At 40.7% G+C, this 26,251-nt stretch overlaps 1 non-coding gene across 1 annotated transcript; it reads left to right on the forward strand.

The window, feature by feature from the left end:
* The first annotated feature begins 21,369 nt into the window (after positions 1-21,369).
* Positions 21,370-21,443, forward strand: trnai-aau (transfer RNA isoleucine (anticodon AAU)). Its single transcript has one exon. It is a non-coding gene; the product is annotated as a tRNA-Ile (tRNA).
* Positions 21,444-26,251: the final 4,808 nt, after the last annotated feature.

A 26,251-nucleotide genomic window follows, 5' to 3' on the forward strand; every position in this document is an offset into this window, starting at 1 on the left:
TTAATTCATTGATATATAAATCTACAGGTGTTTGTACTACTACACGGTGATTTAGTAGAGGGAGGTGTGTTTGGGAATCCTGAACAATGTGGTAATTATAATCCATCTAATTTCAACCTCAGTCACAATGACATCACTGATGTGTCAGCAAAGAGGATCTATGATACCTTCTCCACCAACAACAATATTCACACTGTGAGGTAACTGTGTGTGTGTGTGTTTAGGCATTTAAAATAAGGTTGTATTTATTTTAGTTTAAAATTTCAAATTTAAAAGCCTATTTTGATTTTATAGGCTCTTCAACAACAGAATTACAGGCATACAAATCTTCCTCTCAGACAAGTGCTTTGAAGTCTGGTGATGTTGATGTGTTGTTGGCACTGTAATGATGAGATTTGATTTTTCTAGATTATTGGGACTATCCAAATTATATTTTTGTTTTAAGTGAAAAAATGTAATGATTAAAAAACAAATTTTAGTTATCTTATACATTTTAAGATTACATATAAAAATCAAATACTCAAAATTTATTTATAAAGTACTTTTTAAAATTGTATTTTATTTTATTTTATTTTATTTACAACAGGTGCTATTACAAAGCAGCTTTTCAAATGTCCAAGTCCAAGCCCCCAGTAAGCAAGCCAAGGGTGACAGTGGCAAGGAAAAGCTCCCTAGAGCATGAGGAAGAAACGTCGAGAGGAACCAAGACTCAAAGGGGGTCCCATCCTCCTCTGGCTGTTTAAAGAGAGACATAAATTAAAAAATGAAATAAGCATTTAATGTTTAGTCCAACTTTCTGGAGGTTCTAGACTTGTGTGCATGTGTCCGAGACCCAAGTCGCAAGAGAACGTCCATTAAGGGCAACAGAGAGTAGCTGGTTGGGGAGGAGGTGGTGTGGGCTACAACAGGGGACATCAGGGGATGATGGGAGTAGCCAAGGCATCTGAGACAGGATGAGGCTCAGTAACATCACAACATCAGGGGTAGGTGTACCTCGGCAGAGTCCACTATCAGTCCAGTGTATTAGAGCAATGATGTTTGATTCCTACTCAAAGAACATGTGATATTTCCAACATTCACTTTAGGTATCAATGAAGTTGTGACATCAAGCAAAGGAGAACAGTGAGACATGAGTAGACAAGCACAAGTTGGACCTATTAGGGACAATGAAACAAAACCTGAAGACAAGAAAACAGAAATGAAAGCCTGAGTGAGCTGAACTGAACTGAATCAAACTCCTACCGCTATATGGACTTAGCTCTGTAATATAGTTGAAACTGTAAGTTGCTATAGATAAGCGTGTCTGCCAGATGTCTGCTCACATTAAGCAGTGCAGTTGTGCAGTGTGAACATGACATCTGTCTTTTACAGCAAAATCTAATTATTTTATTATTCTTTAAATGTCTTTAAATGTCTTCATGGTCTAGCAACTCATAATGGCATTAGCACTTGAAAGCAAAAAAACAGAAAAAAAAAACAAACCAACAGCAAAACAAAAACATCTCAAAACACACTTATTGCATTGAGTTCTGTTTAGATGACTTTTGATTTTATATTAACACATCTACTGTTATCTATTTACCTTTTCCTTTTATCATTATATATGTCATTTTATTTTTTATCCTTTGTGCAATTAGTCTCTTCTCAATGCGTTTTATTTTTTGTGTGCAGAGAGAAGGGGTAAGAAGATGCATATACAGAGGTCTGGACTAGCCGTGCTGTCAAAGGTTAGGGGAAATGAAATAAATAAATGTTCCAAAATGTTTTTTAAATAGTTTAGTATCCAACATTTTAAATTCTAACATTTATGGTTACCCCCAGCAGTGATCAGTGGTAGCTCAGTGGTTAAGATACTTGACATGTAGTCAGAAGCTTACCTGTTCCAGCCCTACTGCTGCCAAGTTGCCACTGTTGGTTCTCTGAGCAAGGCCCTTAACCCTCAATTGCTCAAGTTATACTCACTCGTAAGTCACTTTGGATATAAGTATCAGGTAAATGTATGATTGTGTTTTTTATAATCTTGTACACATAAATGTCATATTCAACCAGAATATGTAAAACACACTGTCAAATCGTGTTTATAAAAATACGTTTTAGTTGTAATTAATTTCTGTAGCTTCATGTCACTTATGCTGATATGGTTGTTGGCTCAGACAACAATGGCCACAAGAGGGAGACAAAGAGCTTCCCTAGTAATCAATGAAAACAGGCATACCCTGTAACTGTATGCTATACTATTCTTTTATTTTATATTTTTCCTTGATGTCCACTTACAATGTTTGCATGGCTTTATGTTCCAAAAATAATCATAATCTATTTTACACAAATATTTTCCAACCTGTTTATCTTGTAGAATTAAATAGGACATGTATTACATTACGAATAAAGAATTCTGCGCTGCATACACTTAGACATCGGTAATATAACTTGCAGTTATATAACTTCTAGTGAAAATCCTTGAAGCAGTCAACACCATCATCTGAGTAAGCTCCATTTAACCCTCTGAAGTTAAATAAAGAATTGCAGCTAAATGTGTGAACATTATCACGTGTCAGTTCATAACAAGTTAAGCTTCATAATAAGTCACGAAGTCAAGAAAATTCATACCTAAGCATTACCTTGTTTGATGTGTTTATTGATGTATTTGGGTATAACCAGGTCATTTGCCTGTTTTTATGTATTGATCTTTATTGCTCCAAAAAACTACTCACGTCTTCCAATGTTCTTGATCCCCACTTGTAAGAAATAGTAAATGGACTAATCCTAGTTGTGGATAAGTATAAGACTAAACAGCTGTGAACTAATTCCACACGAGGGGAGTCATCACTGGAAAGGTGTCCTGGTGCGAGGCGTGCAGTGGTCCCTGTCCTGCGAACACAGAGAGACACAGAGGCGAGATACCAGTTAAAAAGGTTTGAGAAAGTACATCCTCCACTGACAAGATTCTGTTGTTTAAATGTAAATGGAACAGGTCTGCTCCTTCTCTCAGCCAATATAGAAACAGCTAACCGCACTACAACAAGTACACAAGGTGTAATGAACTTGCTATGAGAATGATCTCAGTAAGTAACTCAAAAAGGAAAGGAGCTTCTCCTTCCTGTTTTCTTTGTTCTCTTCTTGTTAGTGTTTGTATTTGTTCTTTCAAAACACTCCTGCACTCATTCCTCACACTAAAACATGAACCTGGTGTTGTTTACACAGTGACTGGGTGTGAGGCATCTGATCCATGATTTCCCCCTGGGGTCACAGGTCTCGTTTGTCGCCTTTTTTTTCTCCTTAAGACAAAAACAAATTAAAATAAGAGCAGAAAAACTGAGCAGAAATAAACAACTATTAAAATTCTAGATGCACTGTGGAATGTTCAGAGAAAAACAAGACACTCCAGTCTCTATTGTATTTAATATGTGGTATTTAACTGTCAATATGGGGACATTACGACAAGGGAGTGTGCTCAGCTGACCTGTCTATGATTTTATTTTATTTTATTTTTTTAATCCTAGTCTTTGATTAAGTTAAGGAATTTTTCTTTCAAAGAAGAGAAAAGGGATGGAACATGTGAAACACAAACATAAAAATAGGTATGCATTTATCTAATAAACTGATGACTACGATTAGGTGAGACAAGTTTTAGGATATAATAATAAGTGTATTATTTCCATCACACTTTTCACCTGAGTCTCCTGTGTTTCTGGATAAAAGAAAGTAATATAACACAAGCAGTTATACAATTTCCGAAAGGCATATTATTTAGAAATAAAGAAGAACTTGGTTATTATTTGGTTATTAGGACACATGAGGAAAGCATTTTAGTTGCATTCATTTTGCCAAAGACATCCATGACTGAAACAAGCTTCCTGTCACCACTGACCACCCTCCTAGCGTTCATGTCTCCACGGTTTCCCTGTCTAGTGTCTTTATTTTGATTTACTCCCTTGTTGTGGTTCCATTCCTTCGTTTCGTTTTCTGCACCCCTCATAATTTGCACTTGTGTCTGGTTTAATGCTCATTTGACCATGTTTTTAAGCCCTGTTTTAGTTTAGTCTTGTTGCTATTTATTGTAAGTCCAGCTGCTGTTTGTTAATCGAGGCTTCCGTGCATGTGAATATAAGCCTGAATGTTTATCCTCGCCCCAATGTTATAGCCTGCATCCCTGGTTTGTCTTCGTGCGCTTTTCTTTACTTTAGTTTATCATGAATTCTCGGACACTCCATGTTAATAATTTGACCCTGGACTTTGGATTTGCCCCTAATAAATCTCACTCTTTTCCACACACTGCTCATCGTTACACTTCCCCAACCTACTATATTTACATTAAAACTCCGTCAACAGCAGTCTTTAACGTTGAGGGTTTTTTTAATCTGTGTAAAATTACATAATTTCTGCTGTTTCAGAAGTGAAGGATTTGCGTGCTCTAAATTTTCACCATGCCAATGCACAGAGGTTTTGGTATGGAGATTTTATCCCGATCTATAGGAGCAAGTGTGATGGACTATAACGTTGACGAGAAAGAAACCATCCGTTTCGCCGCCGTTTATGTCCATAGATGCTGCTATTACCAAAACTAGTACTGCGCTGATTCTTAGAGGACGGTTGATTTGACCGGATGTCGCAGCAGTACGGCCGACTACTCCTGATCATAACGTATTCATGACAACTCAGCCCTTTTTACGACTGAGGTGCTCACACGACAACGCGTGATCTTGCACCTTTTATGTGTTTTAAGAAAAACGCTCAGTGTTTTAAAGTGCAGCAGCGAATTTTGATCTAACGCGTTACTAAGCTCTGTGAGCAGAGTAATTTCTCCCATTGTGTTGAAATGAACAGGTGTCTGTTATTAGTTCAAGCATTGTATGTTCTTTGAAAGGCTCTATGTAAATGTAACTTTGCTCATTCAGTCATATCTTGTGTTCTGTCAAGGACATTTTTTTGAAAACAAACAGCAAAAAGCCTGACTTTCTTGGTGATTTTATTTCTCTTACTGGCTGCCTGGTTCACTGATCACTGCCTGTCCTTGGCAGGATGGATATTGTGTGTCTCTGAAAATGTATTAATATTATTAGTATGTGCCTAACGCTCCTCTCTATTCCAAAGCTGACCCGATTTCCATAATTCTCGTATTGCATAAGACATTTATTTCCATTATATGTTTTAGCATTCAGGTGGTCATTTTTCTTTTCAACAGTTATTGGCGTGATCCAATAGATCCAAAGTCAAACGAGTACGCACATCATGTGTTGAACCCATCCATAGTATTTTTCTGCTTATCTAATATGCCAATATTTTCTCGTAACCATCCCACCAAGTACGAAAAACACCCAAACCTAAATGCTTAGTAACTAAAGTAAAGCTTGTGTCAGTGTCTTAATTTATATTCTGCATTAGTTCATCAAATGGTTATTTATTGAGAGTGAGTCTGTATTTTGTATTTGAAAAAAAATAAAACTGTCAGCATTCAGCAGGTTTGTTGTCAGGTTTGAAGGCTGTGGTTGTGCTATTTTTCTGGCCTTTCTGGTCAACTAATTTCTGTACCCAGTCATTTCATCAAGGGAGGTGTGTTGCTATTGAAATGTCTAACTTCCTTCATCTAGGGAATTCATGACATACATTAGAATTACATTTATTATAGCTGCAGGTGGCAAGTAAAGGGTCCAATCATTTTATCACATCTGCACAACTTGGTTGCTGATGACATCCCATATAAAGTTCACCAGCCTTTGTGGTTGGTTTTGAGGTTTTGTTTCCAGGAATGTTGTATTTTGAAACCAATCTCTCAATTTTCTCTGCTGAATTGCTTTATATAAATATTATTTTTCTGATTCGACATGACTAAGAAATATAGTTTCCCCAGAAGGTCAGTTCACCCCAAATGTACTTGCATTCACAGTATGTTCATATACACCATTGAAGTTTGGTGATAATCTAACACTCTATGGCTAAGTTTTAGCCTATTAATAAAAATCCTGCTCTTGGGGATTGATAGTTAAATACACATATTTTTGATCATTATTTACAAGAAGATCTGCATTTTTTATATTTAAAAGGTATCTCTAGATCAAAAGGTCACTGACTTGTTTGAAAGGTGCATTTGCCCAACTAATTTAGGTATCAAAAATCAGGCTAAAAAAAGGTTTACGAAACGTATTGAACTTTTTTTATGAAATAGTCACAAAGTATTGCACTGTATAAACTGCATTTCTCATGCACAATTGGTACACAATGGGATTGACTCATTTTTCTGTTTTTAAATACCTTTTCATATGTCAGAGGGGCTCTGTTGGCAAAAATGTCCTATAATTCCCATGCTAGCTCAAAGTCCATAAATCAATACTCATGTCAAGTTTCATAAGAATTACTCAAAGAAGTCTTAATTTTTTTTCAGCTGTTTTGAATGAATCAGTACACCTTGGAAGGATCGATAGGTATGTAAGTGCCATATACCATACAAATATCAACATGTTTCAGTCTCATCAACATTTTGATACCAAATTTGGGAAGATTGGAGAAAGGTCCTACGACTAGTGTGTTACAGTTCATCAGCAACATAAAAAGTAGTAGGATATTTAAATTTAAAGTAATTTCTACAAGAATCAACGTTATAGAAGTCCACTGAAGCCAGTTCTATGATTAGCCCATTACCTGAAAAACATTAGCCAATGTTTGAGTCATCCTTAGGAATCCTTCAGCTTGCTTACAGAAGCAGTATGCAAAATTTCATCTTGATCAGAAGAGCAGTCATTGAGAAACAGTTATTTGCATATTATAATGCCCCATATTGACAAAACTGCTACATTTGGTAAGCTACCTCAAAGTCAATACTGGTATAAGTCTTTTAAATTTCATGAAATCTGAACATGTCCTTCAGGAGTGACAGCTAGTTAAAGTTAAAGTTAAAGCCTGACCTATGTACTACTAATTTGTACTACTAATATTAGACTGGAATAGGACAGCTGTATTTTTTATGTCAGGTTTTTGTTTAAATAATTATTGAGATTCAGACTCTTGCAAATATTTTGACACCAATTTCACTCAGATTGTGTGAAAATCCTAGGACTGGTTTGAAATTAGCAAAAAAATAAAAAAACAAACAAACAAAAAAGTGAAATCTAATGGGCAGAGCCTATCTGAATTCAGGAGAAGCCAAGGAAGAATAAAATAAAAAATAAATAATATTATTTCTATATTCACCTCTGTCTTTTCTTTTGAACATCTGCAAATGTTAAATATAGTTTTGCATGCAGTTCATAAAGGAAAAAGCAAAAATACAATAGAGTCAGAACTTTTGTTTCTTTGTCACACAGTTTTATTATTTTTTTGAATTATTGTATTGTCTTTTAGCACACGTTGGCAAATGTGTCCATCCTCTTGTCGATTGTCCTTGGACTTGTCCTCGGCCTCACACAGCCAGGTGAAAAAGGCTGTCACGGAATTGAGGGCCACACCTTTGCCTCTTGTTGTGCTTGGACAGCAGCTGCTGGTGCACCTTCCTCTGCTCCTCCTGCTCCTCAAGTTTGGCCTCCTTATGAATCTGCTCGATGGTCTTGGGCCCGTGGTCAGCTCGCCGCGACACCCAGTTATTCTAGAAAAGCAAAATCAGCAGATGCATACTTTTGCATCACCATGCGCTGGAATGGCAAACACAAACACACAAACACAGGCAGAGTCTCTAACCAGTCGCAGGTCGATGACGTCCTGGAGCAGGAACCGAATGCGTGAGGAACCCCTCCTCTCCTTCACTATCTTTTCTATATATTTAAAGTAATGATCCATTTTTGGCTGAGAGAGAGAGAGAGAGAGAGAGAGAGAGAGAGAGAGTGTAAGAGAAACGTCGACAAATTTCAGATATTCTTCACCTTTCGATTCGATCAGGTGTGCTCTCAGCTGAACTCATGTCACAAGACGTTTATGACTCTTATGTAAACCCTGCTGCCTTGCACGTTGGTCAGTGCTGTAAAGCAGTTCACTGCCACTGTGGGTGTAGCTGTGCTGTCATCAGCTGCACTTGGCTTTGGGGAATCCAGGGTGCAGCAGCAGGAGGTGGCAAACGTGGAGGAGGCTGTGAGAGCAAAACCTTCTAACAGCTGACCAGTCCTGAATAAAAGCCTTTCATTTTGTCAGCTGCAGTAGGAGCAGAGCTAACAACCACACTAACAACTTCACTAACAACATGAACTTGGACACTTTCAAAATCATTGCCAAGGCCTAATAATACACTGATATCAGCACAGCATGCTAGTCGCACTATAGATGATGATCCTAATTAGTTGGCTACCCTGTAGTCAGAGTGCAGGCAACAGGCAAGCAACAGAAAACACTGACGGCAAAACTTTTATAAACAACATTTCAACATGCTTGTTTTTTGGTTAAAAGCGTGCATGGAAAAAAAAAACACAATAAAAAAGACCAGGAAACTTGAACACAAATAACTGTCACACTAGTTGGTGACTGAACTGTCAACATCACAACTGCCATTCCTACTAGAGACAAAATTGACAGTCAATATACAACATCCAAAACTTCTTCATCCAGTTTCGATGTGTAAAGTACTTGTTGTGAAAAACGCAACACAGACCAAATCTGGACAAAATCCGCACAGCCGCTGCACTGCACACTAGCACTCATCTACACATGCGCCGTAAACCTTTACATGACATATTAAAGATAAACCGATGCAAGTGCTGAGCATCTGCTGAGAATATTAAATCAACCCAGACCAGGCCCGCGGCCTGCTTACCCTGGCCTTCTCCAAGTCCAGGTCTTTGCCGATGGCTGTGAGGAGGTGGCACAGACGCTCCAGGCTCTCCTCGCTGTGGTTCATGAACAGCTTGACCACACAGTCGTGCATGATGGCCTCTGACAGCATGTGCAGCTTGAACAGCTCCCCGATGAACTTGATGTTACCGATGGACCTCCTGTGGGCCTTGTCCTTCGCCTCCTCCAGATCCTCCTCCAGCCTCTCCCGCTCGCTGGCCTTGCGAGGAGTAACCAGAACAAAGACAAAAGCAAGAAACAGCGCGTTTGGACCCGATAACGACCAGGCCGCCTCCCAGCACTGCTGCCGATTTCAGTCCCCTTTCTCCTGATCTGTGGGTTGGTGAGTCGGGTAAACTAGACAGGAGTGCTGCTTACTGAAGTGGCCGCTTCCAGCTGGTGCCGCAGCTTCTCCAAAACATCATCGTTGACCTTGTCCTTCTCAAACTCCTTCTGACAGCGGTTCAGCAGCAGCTTTTGGAAACCCACAGTGCTGGTGGGCTTGTCTGCCATGGGCACTTTTAACTACACAGGAAAGACATGTAGGAGAAACACTTGGGTATAAGACAGTGTTGAGAGTTCTGTTACTAAATAGAAGCTGATTAAAGCTCCATGTCAGTTTAGAGTGGTTCAAACAGAGTTCACTTCTGTGTGGCATTTGCCTTTGTATGGAACTTCAGCAGCAATGTATGGGAACATGTTACTCACCATAGCCAGGCAGCTGCACATATTGCCATAGACCATAGAGAAGCTGGGCTCATCGATGGCTTTTTCAAAAACCAGATCAACCACGCCTTTGAGGCGCTCCTCTGTGTCGATGGTGAGGTCCATCACCTGCTTCATCAGCTGGTTAAACATCTGCGGTGTCAGTTTGTTCAGGATACTGCGCACCTTCTGGAAAAGCTCCTGGAGAGGAAAACAGACTACCGACTAAGCTTTCCATTACAAAGATCCCAATCTTTTGTTAAATTCAGCAGTTCTTCCACATAATGACTAACTCCTCACTTTCACCAAATATTTACTCTGCCATTTGGAACTTCGTCATGAACAAAAATCACTCAACTTTGCTATATAGACCGATAAAGGCATCATACATCAATCACACTTTCCGAGAAGTGTAGCACTGGCAGCAAACAGTTTATCAAATCTTATCAACTAAAACCCCTCATGTGCTCCAAATTCAAATTAAAAGAAAACCCATTAGAACCAGCTACAAGAATTTAAGATTTAATCAACATATAACTCCTACAAAAAAAAAAATATATATATATACATAATAACCAAATCTGATCCAATAATAACCCTACCGACCAGACAATGCAATGAAGATCTGTCAATCTCTCCAAATGCTGAATTGCACACAAATTTGCAAGAATATTTTTAACACAACCATTGGGTGTTAACCTATAATATATACAAGATCATCCACAGAATACACTACAATATCTACAATACTCTCTCACCAAAATCAACACCACAATCAACACAAGGAACAACAAGCACACAAGATCTGGTCCTCAGTATCATCACACCCCCTGTTTACACTAGAAACCAATGTCCCCCTGCATAGCTACATTCCTGCACACTCCCCGCACACCCACCCAATTAAACAACGACTCTATAATTTAAATATCCAATTCTTGAAGAGCATATCGCAAATAAAATTAAGTAGCTTTCAAGCCAACCATAACAGGCTGTGACTCTGAAATCTGAAAACAGGGCATGGCGGAGTGAGGTGCTGACCTGAGTTTTCTGGGTCTCGGGGTTCTGGGTGTTCTCCCTTTTCATGCCAGGCTTCCAGGCATTCTCGGCCTTCTTCAGCTGCACCTCGTCGTTCATGGACACGTTGGTGATGATCTTGCGGGGAGGCAGCCGTCTCGGGCCTACACTGAGCAGCTGAAGCAACAAATGGGTGCTCTTTATTATGGGCGGTAACATTGTCACAAAGACCTCGGTCACAAAAGATGACCAGGCGCTCATTTATTTGTGACAGAAGAGAAGGGATGAGCGGAGAGACCCACCGGTGCACCCCTGCCTCCAGGAATTGCCCTGCTGAAGTCTGCAGAGGCTGGGTTGAAGCCTGGGTCTCTGGCGATAAGGCGAGGGCCCACCTGCTGCAGGGGCAGCTTGTTTTGTTTGATCTAGAAAAGAACAGAGTCAAGTCGAAGTCCATCAGCCCCTCTCCATGGAATGGTTTTAAAGCTCCCCTAAGGCCAATGTTTTAGCAGGCTTACCTTGTCCAGTACCACATCAGAGATGGGAGGAAGCCCCTCTGGCTTCTGCATGCAGGCAGGCATGAACTGGAAGGCCAACAGGAAGTCTCTATCATACTGCCTCTTCCCATCCTTCAGCTCTGGCTCTGCATGCAGAGAGGGGTACAGTGAGCACCTGGAGAGAGGAATCACCTCTCTGTCAGGACACTGGGCCTGCCCCACAGGAGTGTCCTCTTTTGGCTTCTTCCAGGTGTTGGATAAACTAATAGCTGTAAAACATAACAAATCGGTCTGGTGTCTTTTTAGTGTCCTAACATAGCATGTCATGCATGTGGTTATTTACCTTGACTCAAGCTTTGCCTAAGCTTGGACTGTAAGATGGACTCCACTTTATCCTCCAGCAAGACCTCTGGCTCCTTCCCAGTCTCTTTCAGCTCTGCCCCAGTGGAGGCTCCACAGGCCTGGACTGCCTCTATAACAGCCTGGCCTGGGAGAGTGAGGCCTGAAGGAGCAGCAGTGCTGGAAGGCAATGAGGGCGTCAGCGTGCCTGAGGCAACCGCCTCTCCGGCTGCTGGACTTGCAGCCTTCGCCGGACAGTGGGCCTCCAGGGCCAGGCTGACACTGACATTCCCCTGCTCTGCTACCTGGCTGTTCAGCTGCTGGGATTTGAGGTAGAAAATGCGAGGATAATGAGGGTGTGGACATAAAAACTAGCAAAAGACAGAAAAGATGGAGAGAGAGAGATAGAGAGAGAGAGAGAAAGAAAGAGAGAGAGAGAGAGAGAGATACTGCACACACATGCAGAAGAAGGGGAATGGCAATGAGGGTGGGGGGGTGAGCACAGCACAGCACAGCACAGCACAGCACAGCACAGCATAATTAGAGAAGTGAGTAGAGAAAGAGACAAAGAGAGAGAGAGGAAATGAGAAAGCACAAGAGGGCAAAAGATCCAGCCGCAAAGGCACAAAATGTGTGTGTGTGTGGAGGAGGGGGGGGGGGTGAAGACACAAAGACAGCAAGAGATAGCAGACAAGCATGGGGTGCTTAAATAAATGGGCAGGAGAAATAGAGAAAGAGAGGAAAGAGGAACACTGTTAACATTTAGGGAAAGAGGACACAAAGTAAGTGCAACAGCGCAGTAGTGAGTGTTCCCTTTACAGAGAGGCCTTTCCTCAGAGGAGCTGAGGTGCTCAGGGTTTGGCTGAATCCTTCTTACAGGGCCTTTATGTGGGCTGTCTGTGTAGAGGGAACACGAGGGAAGATCAGGAGGATTCGAGTGGCTGTGAGGGAGAACTAAGATGGAGGCAGACGAAAGAATAGGCACGGCAAGTCGGAACATCAAAACACATCTGAGAAGCCTTCTTAAATCAGAACAGCCACAATCACACAAGCTACTGGAACCAGTCAAATATGACGGAGGAGGGTCAACGGTGTGACCGAATCACTGAAGAAGGAAGAGAGAATGGCCGGAAATCAAACTACACCATCAGATTTTGTTGCTGATTGTATGATGCTTTTAATAGGACAAGACAATGAAAGCCAGCCAAACAACCAAACAATCAACTCAGAGCTCATTATGAGGGAGGACTAGATGAGAGAGTACTTTGACCTGTGGAGTGGATCACGCGAAGCAGCGGCCTGCAGCCGATCAGGGGCTCGGGCTGCGGGACTGAATGGCTTACCTGTGGAGCAGTAGGGGTAGTGCAGGGACGTCCCACTGGTGGGCTTGTGCTCTGGCTAATGCCTACTCCTGACATGATCTCCTCTGTGATATCCTTGCCATCCTGGTTAGGGTCTCGGATACGGATCTTAGCGAACAGCAAGTTATTGCATCTATTAAGTCAATCTACAATTAAATTAATTTCACCTCTGAGGCATGGGGAATACTCACTGTTTTCTTTACCCTCTTAGTGGGTGGAGGCTGCTGAGCTGTATGCACTATTATAGATGGAGATTTGGTGTATATGGTCTGACCAGGATAGTATGAAGGCCCTGCCACTAGTGGTGACCAAAAAAAAGCACTGGTTTCAGTTAGAGAGCAAAAGAAAAACCAGTTTCAGCCAGCGGGAATACCCAGAAGAAAGGTCTCTTTATCGGTGAGAGCACGCATGTGTGTTTCCCAGGTGGGGGTAGAGAAAGGGAAGTCCAAACTCACCATATGCTAGTGGGCAGTCTGCAGGAAAGAGCCCAGGGTAGAATGTACTGGGTCCTGTGGGCTGGACGGAGTACTGCTGGGGATGTCCCACGTAGGGAAGGCCACTGTGGTGATACTGAGAATGAAACAGAACAGCAGAAGTAAAGGGCCTAGCACCAGACATGGCCATTCATATAGGACACTCCTAAAAGAGATATTCGAAGCAGTAAACAAACAAAAAATACAAAAACATTTAGTTTTTACACTGAAAAAAAACTAAACTAGAACTTCTCATTTCTGCTTCCAAGATAAAACATATTTTTATCTACACATTTTAGGAGCAGTTTATTTATTGCTGGCCAACCTGTTTATAGACAGATTTTCAACCCATTTGCTACACTGTGTACATATTTGCACAGGCGCTTTTCTCTGCTCTGGGTACCTGAGGCACGTAGTACTGGAGTACGTAGTACTGGCCGGTCTGGGATGAGGTGAAGGGCATGGGTGTCAGGAACATCATGATGGGCTGGCTGGACACGGGTCGAAAGGAAGCGCTGTTACTTGGAACGGCAGGCTGGGCTGTCTGCATCTGAGGGATCTGGAAAAGCTGGGAGAGGAGAGGAGTGGAGAGTGAGGGTCACAGAGCAGCGTGGCGTATGCCGCAGCAGCCGGCTCAGACGCTCGGAGTGAAGACTTTAGTCAAGAGTTGAGTCGTGGACTCTACAGCAGTTGTACTGGGAATGTTGAGGAGATATATACATAAAAAAAAAAAGTTTAAAATTTTCAAGGGATTTTGAATGTCCTATTATGCTAGGCATGCAAGATACAAAAAGAAAATCTTTCAAGAGTCTGTTTCACATGCATGGCACTAATACAAGGGTGAATGAACTAGCATGAAAAATTAAACAATTACAATGATGGATGCAGCTAATTAGCCATTATTGCAGGAGAGAGGATATATATGTAAAAGACAACTAATCTTGAATGTAAATTTGTACTGATAACCTGAGTCTATCAAAGCCAATGCTGACAAAATATGACATGAGCTAGAATTCAGAATGTGACAAACCCCCATCCCAGTTGGCTTTGATGCTCAGAATGGGAACATAGTGAGGGAATTCCTTCTACATGAGAAACGGTAAAATGAGCCTAAGAGGTGATTCTCACATACTGTCTCCCACCGAGCTGTTGCCATCTTAACATTTTCTGGACATAAAATCCTCCCTCCAGCAGTTATGCATGCAGGCAGAAATGAACCTTTGTATGGGCTCCTGGGTAATGGAGCAGCCATACCATGTCCAAAACAGATTATTAAAAAGCACTGGAGTCCAAAGGAAATAAAAAGAAACAGACTAAAAAAGACTAAACATAAAAGACTAAACATAGGTGCTGGCATCCTCCGAACTGGGGAGCAGAGTGGAGCGCAGGTGCACCACTGAGCTACTGGAATGTCTTTCAATGCATTTTTTGAAGACTGCAAAATTACCTGAATGGATCTCAATCCTCCCTTGAATATTGAAGCAGGAACGAGAGAGAAGCTAGTGGAAGAACGCACTAATGGGTGTAAAGGGTCAGAGAGACTGTAACACACTCAGATACACTGGCACACACAATTTAAACAAATCTTTAAACAAATTTAAACCAAAACAAGTTTGTTTGTTTTTTTTAAATGACGGAATTGAACACTGTTGTTACAGTGGAATTGTGAGGTCAGAGGCAGAGCAAATGTGTTCCACTAACCTTCCTGGCCCTTTAAGTGCACTACTGCAGATAGACTGAAAACAAATTTCACCTAAATAAAATCACACTGCAACACTGAAAACATAAACACAGACAAGCACTGAATGAGTGGTAAAGGGCATTAAAGCCTAAGTATTACATGGAGATCACCGCTCACATTTTCAATTCTTTCCTTTGACAAAACAACTCACATCAACAGCCAAGGCACTGCACTGCCTTTCTAAAAGGAGATGGCAGATGGCACTATCAATTAGCTTCACTCAAAAATGGGAGAAAACAAGGAATGCGGCATGTTATGCGCTCGTGCACATAGTTCGGTCACACGTCTCTGCTATGGTCTTCCAACGTACACTGCCCTTGATATGAGGCAATATGGCCACCTACTGTAAGCTCAACCTTGGGTCACGATATCATGCAGAGCCTTCATAATACCCTATGCTTCTGTGCATGTGCTAGTCGGATTCAAGCTCAAATATCGTCTCTCTCAGCTAGCACAGCCCGGCCTCATCTGTCTACAAAACTTCCAAGAGGTCTCCGGTACACTAGACAAATGTTGCTGTTTTGTATTCACAGAGAACATTTATCCAAGTATGTGTACAGGTCAAAAAGTTGGGATGCGGCTGGGAGACAGGAATCCATCTGCCTCTGAGATTGATGTGTGAGTTGGGGAGGGGAGTGCAGTGGCTAGAACACTAAACTTGGCGAGGTTTTACCACAGGCACACAGAGGAGCATGCAGCATACAGTGGGAGGTGCTGCGCTGCGGCGGCGGACATTAGCTGCTGGTGGGCAGGATGAGAGAGCAAACTGGGGGTGGAGGAGGGTGGGGGGAGCCAGGCAGAGACTGCGGGGGCAGGATGCGTGCAGACGCATGTCACATGCTGCAGGAATCTGGACCATGTTGCTGACAAGTTCATTGAATGTTTTGAAGCCAACTACAGCACATGCATGTCTGTGTTGTATCTGGGCTTGGTGGATTAGGGTCAAGGAAGACTTATTTTTAGCTGAAGATGTCTTTCAATAGCAACACACTTAACTGCAGATAACCATATTTACTGCTAAACTTTGGCTGACATCTCAAGTGAGGCGCACTTCATACAGAATGAATACAAGAGTTAATTTACTGTCTTGTGCAGTTCAATATAACAAGCTCATGGTTCATTGCAGGTGGAGCCACCGTCCTTGTTGATTGAAAACCTTAAGAAGCAGAAGCAACAGTCCTATTCCAAGCTAGAGAAAAAAGGCACAGGACTCTCACACAGCAGACTCTGAAATGGAGGATCTCTCACATTAAGGTATGGCTATGCAGCCTTGAATTTTTATCTCCAGACATTCTTGTGTGGTTCCTAGATTTTTCCCACTTTCCAGTCCTTTTCTCAAGTACACTTTAAATAGAAAATAAAGTAATTAATTGAAGGGAATAGCCGGTGCCATCTTTATTCTGAGCTCAATGTTGCATACAGACGAGGTATTGACCACAGAATGTCTAACAGTCTCAGGTGGGTTCAATATTTATACATTTTCATCAAGTTACAAAACCATTTTTTATTAAAATTGTATCTTTAGGTGGTATCCTGGCCTCAATCCTGGACTTGCCACAGAGGCCATATTTGGTCATTCTCACTTCCTGCTTACTTCTGAAGCCTAATTTGGTCTTTTACAATTCCTGCCATCATATTATTTACATTAATAATTTCATTTTATTACCTCACTTGAGTACACCTCTGGCTGGATATTGAACCACTTGGTTGTAATCCTAAATGAATCATGAATGATACAATCAAAGGATCACTGCTTGAAGCCAAGCAAAAAAGTTTGATTTTTCACATTCACAGACATGAAGAACCAGCAGGACGAATCAAGACTCATGTGAACTGTGTGGGAAAGTAGACTTTGCACATACTGTAGAACAAAACCGCTTTGATGAAGTTGTAAGCAAAGAGCTATTAAGAACATAAGCCTGTGTAAATCCTGATAAGCAATTGTAGTTCAGAAGTGTTTGAATATGTGTATTGTTTGTTTGTATTTTCACAGGCCAAAAACAAGTACTGATTAGCAAGATTTACTACCTCCCAGTACACCATTTCTTTTTACTGCCTGAGTAGATGTTGATGGAAGTCAAAAGGGCAACAGAAGCAACAGCCATCTGGTGGTTGCTTCCAGACTACCAGATCAGCTTGATATTCTCTATTGCCTCTCTCTGGCAGAATACCCACCAGGTCATTCCACATTTGCAGTTTTGGTGATGCTCTTTGCTTTGGCTTCAGTGTCATTTTGGTGGGCTTCTTTGGGTGGGATGATTCCCCCGCTGAGAGTGTGCGGGCTGTTGTGGAGAGAGGATGTGTCTCCAGAGTCACATCCAGACCCACATATGGCCACCGCAACCAGAAAAGCACAGGCGAGGAAGGCAAGGCTTCTGAGAGCTACCAGCCAAGCAGGTGTGGACAGAAAAGAGGTGCTCTGTAGCAAAGAGAAAGGAAGCTGATTGCTTGGTATGTAAAAGGACAGAAACCTGGAAGCTGGTGTGGATAGTATGAAACCCACCAAAAATGAAAACAACAGCTTCATTTGGAAAGAAAACAAAACAAAAAAAAACCCACAAAATGCAGCAAGAGAGAACAGGTCTTTGCTTATCTTAGATAAATCAATGTTTGAAATAATCAATGCTTTAAAAAGCATGGTAGCCAGGAACAAAAAAGTAACCAAAAGTATTCAAGTATCCATTTTTTTATATCAATTTTTATCTCTGACAAGGAAGATGTGGAGGGGAACCTGGGAGCCTGTTGGACAGGGTAATGAACTGGATTGCAGGCTCAAACACTGTATGCACTTATATGCACTTGAAGGACAGTGTTCACTACCAGTTCCGTGTACGCCTTTTTTTCTATCGTCACTTTGCATCAACTGGGAAGGAGCAACTGTCATTCACACCCAACAGGAATGCAGCTAGATGTGATCTTGAGAATTCTTGGCTATAGAATCGCCAAAAACTATCTTAAGCACTTTAGCACCATTCTAAGACAACCATTGACAATAATTACTCACCTTAATGAATTCTTTGTCTGCATCTTGGCTGCATCTGAGCTGGTGGTTGAAAAGCAGGGCCCGCAGCTGTCGGTTCTGGTGCTGGATGTCATACTGCTTAGCTGTCTGACAGGCCCGCACAACTCGTAGGTCTGTTCAAGGTGGCACTTGTACACCTCAATTTCCATCGTAATTGTCCTGTACAACCATTAAAAAATTTGACAGAAGTTAAAAAACAGCAGAACGGTTTGTTACAACTGGAAAAAAATAAATAAGAAAATATTGTTTGTTGTTGTACATGAAAGTCAGAGAGCCATGAGGATAAGCCCTCTTGTCCAAAGTTCTGATCAGCAGTTATGACCTCCTAACACTGCAATCAAAATGCACAGGCAAAAGATGCGTTACTGAAAAAACACTCTGCAGATCTGGATTTCATGTCACCACAGTCAAAGTTGAAGGCTTTGTTCGGTGAAAAGAAAACAAATATATCAAAGTTGACGTTATACTCAGTAAGAACTCAGTACAGTAAGAAACTGCAAAATACTCAGAAAACTCTGTGCATGAGTCAGTGGCTCAATAGTCCAACTAAAATCAGCCAGGACCACAGTTTAGTTGGGTTAAACATGAGTCAACTAAATCCTTAGTCAGAGAATGATATTCTGTCTTTGCTGCTTACATGATCAGCTTCTTTCAAATAGCCATGTAAACTTAGTTATTTAGGAATAATATCAAACTACATGTGGGCCATCAGATCCTGTTTGCCCTTGAAGACCCACTCACAATCTTTGCCCAAGTCCAGCACTGGACATGCATTACCTTGCACAGTTTCACAGCTCTGGCACTGCAATCAACAATGCATACGTCTTAACTAAGAAGGCAACAGTTCAAATGGAAAACCTACTTCCTCTCTGGGAGTGAAGGAAGCCAGCTGCTTGATCTTCAGTGTCTGGTTGAGTCTTGGATGCATCAAGCACAGGGACACCAGCTGATACCCCATGGTTGAGGTGCTCCATATATTGTGCAAGGATCGGTTCGTTATAATCACCATTCTGCATTTTTTAACAGCAGCAACAGCATAAAATGGTTCAGGTAAGGGTGCATCATTGGAAGACTTTCACTAAAATATGTCCTCACCATGTCTCAAATACAGCAATACCTCTTAGAAGCCATTGTACTGCACACAGAATGGACAGTCTCAGCAGTTTCTGTTCTCATATGGAACCTCAGTGTTTTGATTACAGAACCAGCAATTCACAATGACATGAACTGGTTTCTTCCCATTGAATAGGGAGTTTATATATATAACTGAATTTGATCAAACTATAGCAATGATTGTGAGCAAGGAGCTTTCATTTTACAGCCTAAAAATGAAAGTGGCAAATAAATGTATGTTACAAATAAACCAAACTTGAAACGTTATATGAATAGCTTCATGTTGAATATACACAGTTAATCAGTCATTACAAACTACATTCTATTAATACAGAATGTTTATGAAAGTTAATTTAATCTAATTAACAATAAATGAACAGTCGAATATTGTAGTTCAAACAGTCCGATAGCTGTAGTAATGGCTTAACTCATTTTGCTTATTTAGAGAGAACGATACATTTGAAAACCCACAGGTTTGTGAATTTGGGTCTCTAAATCATACAAAAGTAGGTTTTCTATTGCTGAACAGTTAGCTAGCTAACAAACTACCAGCACCTAAACGATCAAAGTTGAAAGCTGAACAATGAAATGGTTCCACAAGGAATGGTTTATAGCCCCGAGTTTCACACTCGCTGACCTCAACTGTTAGCTAGCTAACTAGCGTATCGCTGTGATAAAGCGATACAATCTTTAGCAATGAGGACATGAATAAAGTATCCTTTACAATTTTCACAATATTGTGAAATTTAATTTGCTGGCATTGGAGGTTATTAAATATTCACAATATCAATAATAATTCCTTGGCTCACAGAATCAGACATTACATTTTTGCTGTTATGGCAGCTGTTATAAAGATCATATTTATACAGAACCCTGTTCAGTTAGTGCTAGTATTGAGGAACCATTGCATAACTAATAGCGGTACAGAGACAGAAACATCATGTGTTCAGATGAATAACTGGATGTGTGTGAGACAGTCTGTGAGAGGTTTGCATTTGTGTGTTGCATGACTATGAGTGGGAAAACCATATAAAGGTAAAAACATTACCTCTGCAACAAGGATCTCTTCTATTTGAAGGAAAGGTTTAAGTTAGACACAGTCTCAACAGAGTAAGTTAAATCTGTCTGTGTTAAGACCAGTTGACATATCAGTGGTTTATCACTGATTATGTCTGCCACTGAGATACCACAAATTAAGCTTTCCAGATTCCAAGACATACAGTTGTGCAGTGTGAGCCATACATCAATTTGAAAACTTCAAAAGTCACGTAATGTGTGCATGGCATAAGCGTATTAGCAGGTCCCGAAAACATTTGCTATCAGAAAGGATTTCATCATAGAAAAAAAACTACAAATTCTAGACTTGAGAATGTGAGCATCAATCCCACTAACACTCACATACTAAAAGAGCACTCTACCACTTGACCTAGTTCTCCTAGAGTGGGACTTGTTTGCAGATCGGACAAAAGCTGAAGACACAGTGGAATGGCAATTCTCTAGGAGATCATACCAAATCCTGCATCCACCCTAAATATTTCATCTAGCTGTGAAGTCAAAAAAGCTTATTCCTGAAATGACAGGAATAGTTCTTGCAGATTCTGATATGCTATGCAAACACTATAAAATGTGAGCTATGTTAGATCTGGCAGCCATTGGCTCTAACTGTCTCTTTTTATTGAGTTAAGCAATGCTTACAGAATAACTTTCTATGGCTTCAAATACTTCCAAGAATTAAACCTTGCAGAGCTCTGTAGCTAGACACATTGTCTCTGTAGGTTTGACATGTTCATTTGACAAACTAGCTAAAATAGCATCTTTTGGTTTGAATAAATTGCCCCTTAGACCCAGACAAAAAATTGCTCAAAATCTTTCTGCTTATTCATGCAGCAATGACACAGATTTCCAAAGAAAGAGGACGTATGGTTAAAGCTAGAAAAAAATGCCTACTCTGTGCTCAGGCAGAAAATCTGATATTTTAAATATGTCCCTAAAAGGTTTATATTCCTTGGCTCACAGAATCAGACATTACATTTTTGTTGTTATGGCAGATTTCATGGTGTAATAGACAGCACTATGTAACTCGCAGCAATAAAGCTCAGTGGACTTTGCAATTGATGATTTCGTCACTGTGTACAACTGCACTGAATTGCTCTTTAACAAAAGCTTCTCCACATTTGCTTTTGAAGTTTAATTCAAAAGTTGGCTACAGAATAACCATTTGTCAGAGGGAACAATAAGTGTCAACTTTCACCTATGCTCGGTCGAAAAAGTGGCCGTAATCTCGTTGACACCAAGTCTACAATTTCATGGAAAGGTTCCCTTCAGTGCTGCACCAAAAACTGCGAAATGAACGGAGAAAGGCCGATTAGCTCAGTTGGTCAGAGCGTGGTGCTAATAACGCGAAGGTCATGGGTTCGATCCCCATATGGGCCATGTGGGTTTTGTTTGATGAATGACCCCTTGTCAACAAACCACCTGTTTGAACTTGTGTTGCTTATAACATTGCTTGTAAATCACAATCTGCTAAGACATGTTCCAAGTACATGAGAGTGTGTTCTTGATTACAAAACTTTGCCCATGGATTTGTGCTTGTTTACAAATCTTGGACAATGCAGAGAAAAGTATGAAATCAGAGGGACTCTGGCATTAGTGTAAGGCTCTCGATCGCTGTGTGAATAGGTCAAAGAAGCAATTCCAGAGGCATGCAGACAACCTGCATCCTCCCCATCAAATTATAGCCAGTTAGGTGTCTGGCAGTGCCAGGGAGTTCAAATCCTTTAGTCTGAAATGTGTTGGGATATGATTATGCCTGCCACTGAGGTCTGACAGCTCCACAGTTGCCTTGTGAAAAGAATACAGTATAGACCGGCACCCACATACATTACTGTACACATCAGAGATCAGCGCAGGAATATCAGTTTGTAAACCCGCCAAATCTGCCCCCACAGGCTCCCTGAGTTCTACTAATCGCTCCAACACCTTGTTTCAACCTCAGTTTCTTTTTTTTTGAAGCGCATGAGGCAGCTTCAGCTATTTCCACAGGCAATCATATTAGATGTGCCATCAGTAACCAGACATGTGACTTTATTTTATTCCCCATTCTTCCATAAGAGAGGATTTCACACAGGCCAAATTTTCAGCCGTATGCGCCTGCAGGAATTTCACAACACCAAGTAGTGTAGACTTCAGAAATGTGTTGTCATCTATAAAATGGCAGGTCACAGCCAAGAAGGCATCCACATTAAGAGATGTCCACATATCTGCTGACAAACTCATTGCAGGAATTTTCTGGACCTCAGCTTTGGCCTTCTCTTTCTCTTATTGGCATTTGGCCTCAACCATGGCCTTTACAGTCTAAAGGGAAGGAAGAAAATAATTATATATATTTTTAATACTACTCTCATAATGTATCCATGTCACCACACATACCTTCCTAGTTAGGAGAATATAAGTTGAATCCAATTTTGCTACCAAGTCCCTGAAGCTTTTATCCTCAACTATGCTAAATGGCTGTGTGTCTCTAACTATCATGGGGACCAAAGCCTCATCCAGGTCTTCCTTTCTGGTCACTGCTTTGTAAAGATTAGATTATACTTTGTCACCAAAAAATATAGTACTCACCAATGAAATTCACTTTATAATCCAATCCAAACTGCAAATAACATGTAAGGTGCAGAGAATAATGCAATATATATATATATATATATATATATATATATATATATATATATATATATATATATATATATATATATATATATATATATATATATATATATGTATATAGAGTATATACACATTTTATATACATGTGCATAATAACGTTAACACCTTGTGACAACTGATAAATAAGCCAAATGACATTGGCAAGGGTGACAGTAGGAAAAACTCACTGGAATGGTGGAAGGGACTTGGAAGGTGTCAGACTCAAAAGGGAACTCATCCTCCTTCGGTTAACCCTGGATAAACCTGGGCAAAGATGAGTTGGGTAGAGGATGGCTGACAAATTGTAAGCATGAAAGATACACTACAGCATTCCTACACAAAGACATCATAGGAGATAGAAACAGAGCACAGTTCACCTGGATAGAACACCTGGGTAGAAATACAGTAACTCATTATTATAACAGTACAAAGAAATGAAATGTGGATCATCCAGGTGAGGTTCATCTGCTAATCTGCACATAAATATTGTTTGTGACAGTGCAGAATGTTGCAGGTAAATGGAGGGCAAGGTGCTGTCATTTTAAGCATTTTAAGGCAGGTCCAGGAAGGAGAAACCCCAGCAGGTAGGAAAAGTTAGTGGGGAGCACAGATAGCACAGCACTCCAGAATCATGTACTGGAGCATGGTGTGTCCACTGGGAGGAGGTGGGGTGGTTGGAAGAGCATAAAAGACTGTTGTTACTGCAAAGATTCATTTAGACCTTTCATTTGGACTGTTATTCTTTTTTTAGGGGGCGGGGGGGGGGCATGTATTTAATGAAATAATAACGAAAAATTAATAGATGAATTCATACCAACTCAAATTTGCTGGTAAAGAAATCATTTGTAAGGTAAAAGTTATTTTAAGAGTGATGTTAAGGAATTTTTTTAAATGTTAATTATAATTTCATTAGAATAATTCTAACATCTACGGGATGATCTGAGGGTTAAAGAAAAAAGAGGTGGACCTTATGGGCAATAAAGCAAAAGTCGTTATTGTAGTACAAGACCCTTTGTTCTAGCTAAGTGATCTGCTGCATCTCAGTTTGAGTCATGTAGAATTCTAAAGACAGAAAGTCTTTATTCTGGCATAAAATAAAACTGAAGGGGGAAACATACTTTGAGTTAGTACCAGTAGTTATTGATTGTACACAAAGTCCAGTATGCATCCAAATGTAATCAAGAGATATCTGTTGGAGCTGAACATCTCCAACTCGTACAATGCAATGTTTCTTCTTTGTGTCAAATGAACTTAACAATTCAAACATCCATAACTGGCCGTGTTTCTTGCCAACATACTGGTGTTTGGACTTATGGGATTACATGTCTGTTGCCTTCAATAGCTTAGTTGGTAGAGTGGAGGACTGTAGAATTTAAAACTGTTATCCTTAGTCTGTCAGTTAAAATCTGACTCAAAGGAAGTTTGTTTTTTCACATACAAGCTTCTTTTTTAAGTGAGCAAAAAGAGCGTCCCCTGACCAGGAATCAAGCCCAAGTTGCAGTGGTGAAAGTGTTGAATCCTAGCCACTCACCCACCAGCAATAAAGCTCAGATGCTTCTGACAAACATTTTTCAAACTCTGTATTCCTAGTATACTGACGATGTTTGTATGCATACTGGACTTGGTATGCATGAGCATTAGGAGGTCATAAAGAGAGGTATTCATATTTCTTTTTATTCCACATAAAAATTAAGTTTGAAAGAGAATCCTAGCCACTAGCTCACCAGGGATAAAGGTGACAGTTTCCTCTGACATGAACATGACCTACATTCATTGGTAACATTTTGATCGAAACCAGGCAAAAGTATTTAGTCACTAGCTGAAATAGCTCAGCTGGGTGAGTGTTAGATTGAATATCAAAAGACTCCTAGTTCAGTCCTGGGTTTTGGTAGCTGTGCAAGACCAAGCTCCTCATCAAACTGTCCTCTTTTTAAGAATATTTCATAAACTTTTACATTCCTTTCCTAAAAACGAATGACATTACTGTTTTTACGCTATTGTTAGAAGTCATAGTGTAATAGTGCTCTAGACTTTGAATTCAGTGATCCTACTTAAACTTTAGTGGAATTTGCACTTCCTTATGATATGTTTCCTCACTGCACAGAGAGCCATTTGAACATTGGCTTCTGTATAAACGCTTTTGAAATGTTTTTCATTAGTTGTCTACTGGCCAAACCACTGGACAAGGGGAGGGTAGGTGTCAGCTTGCATGTATGCTTGTGTTGGTATCCTGGTTCACACACTCCCTGTGTTTTCATGGAATGGGGCCTACCTCAGCTTCCTTTGGCTCATGGATGGGCTTTGTCCTACCAAAAAAGGTGATGCAAATAAGTCATCTGCTTACTAAAGTTCTTGAAAATCACACTCTGCGAAGAGGCATTGCATAATGCAAAAAAACCTTCAGAAACAATACACTCTAATGACAGCAACCAACATACTTAATACAGGAGTGACCTCAGGGGTGATCTCATCCAAAGGCCACAACAGGAACAACAGGCTTAAGAAGGGACACATGAAATGACCTCAAAACACAAAAGTGAGCAGGTAAGTTGAGTTGATATGTGACTTCATTAATGTGCTTGGTCATTTCATATGGACCGATATACTTGGGACCTAACCTGCGACATGACCCCGGCTTGCGGTAGTCCTGTGTAGAGAGCCACACTCTGTCACCAGGTTGGTATATCGGGTTCTCCCCTCTGTGCCTGTCCGCAATTTCCTTATACGTTCAGAGAACTCATACAATACACTGATCTGTTTCCTCCCATACCCTTTCGCTCCGCTGCATCCACTCATCCACAGCGGGGAAACCAGCTGATATGGAAGTCCATGGGACATTTGAGGCTGATAACCTAAAATACAATAAAAAGGAGTCAAGCCAGTGGATGAACTAGTAAGTGAATTTTGGGCCATTTCTGCCAATAAGAGGAACTTGGACCGGTCTGATGGATTGTTCATATAAAAACAATGTAGGAATTGGCCATTTGACTGTGGATGTAAAACTAATAGCTACCCCGATGTGTTCAATATAGGAAGCCCAAACTCGAGATGTGAATTGATGTCCCCAATATGATATTATGTCCTCTGGGATGCCAAATATACGGAACACCTGGTTAAACAAGGCTTCCACAGTTTGGCAGGCTGTAGGCATACTCGGAAACACAATGAACCACACACCCCTGGAGAATCCATCAACTACAGTGAGGACAGAGAGGTCAGTAACGCAATCTAAGGTGATGTGAGACCAAGGACTTTCTGGTACGGGAAGAAGCATGAGCTTTCCTGTGGGTAGGGTCTTAGGCATCTTGCTTTGACTGCAAATTGAACATGAAGAAACATACTTATAAATATCGCTTGTCATAGCCCTGAACCAGCGAAGAATGAGCCCACTTCAACAGATGGTCACAGCACAAGGTAGGTAATGTTTTCCCGACAGACATTCCATTGGGATGACTGTGTCTTGTATGGCTTGTTTATTCCATCATCTATTTTATATACACTTGTCTATTTAATCATCTATTGTAACTTGGACTTGT

This window comes from Electrophorus electricus, unplaced genomic scaffold (assembly GCF_041902795.1).
Source record: "Electrophorus electricus isolate QZ-2024a unplaced genomic scaffold, ASM4190279v1 Scaffold34, whole genome shotgun sequence".
Classification (NCBI taxonomy): Eukaryota; Metazoa; Chordata; class Actinopteri; order Gymnotiformes; family Gymnotidae; genus Electrophorus; species Electrophorus electricus.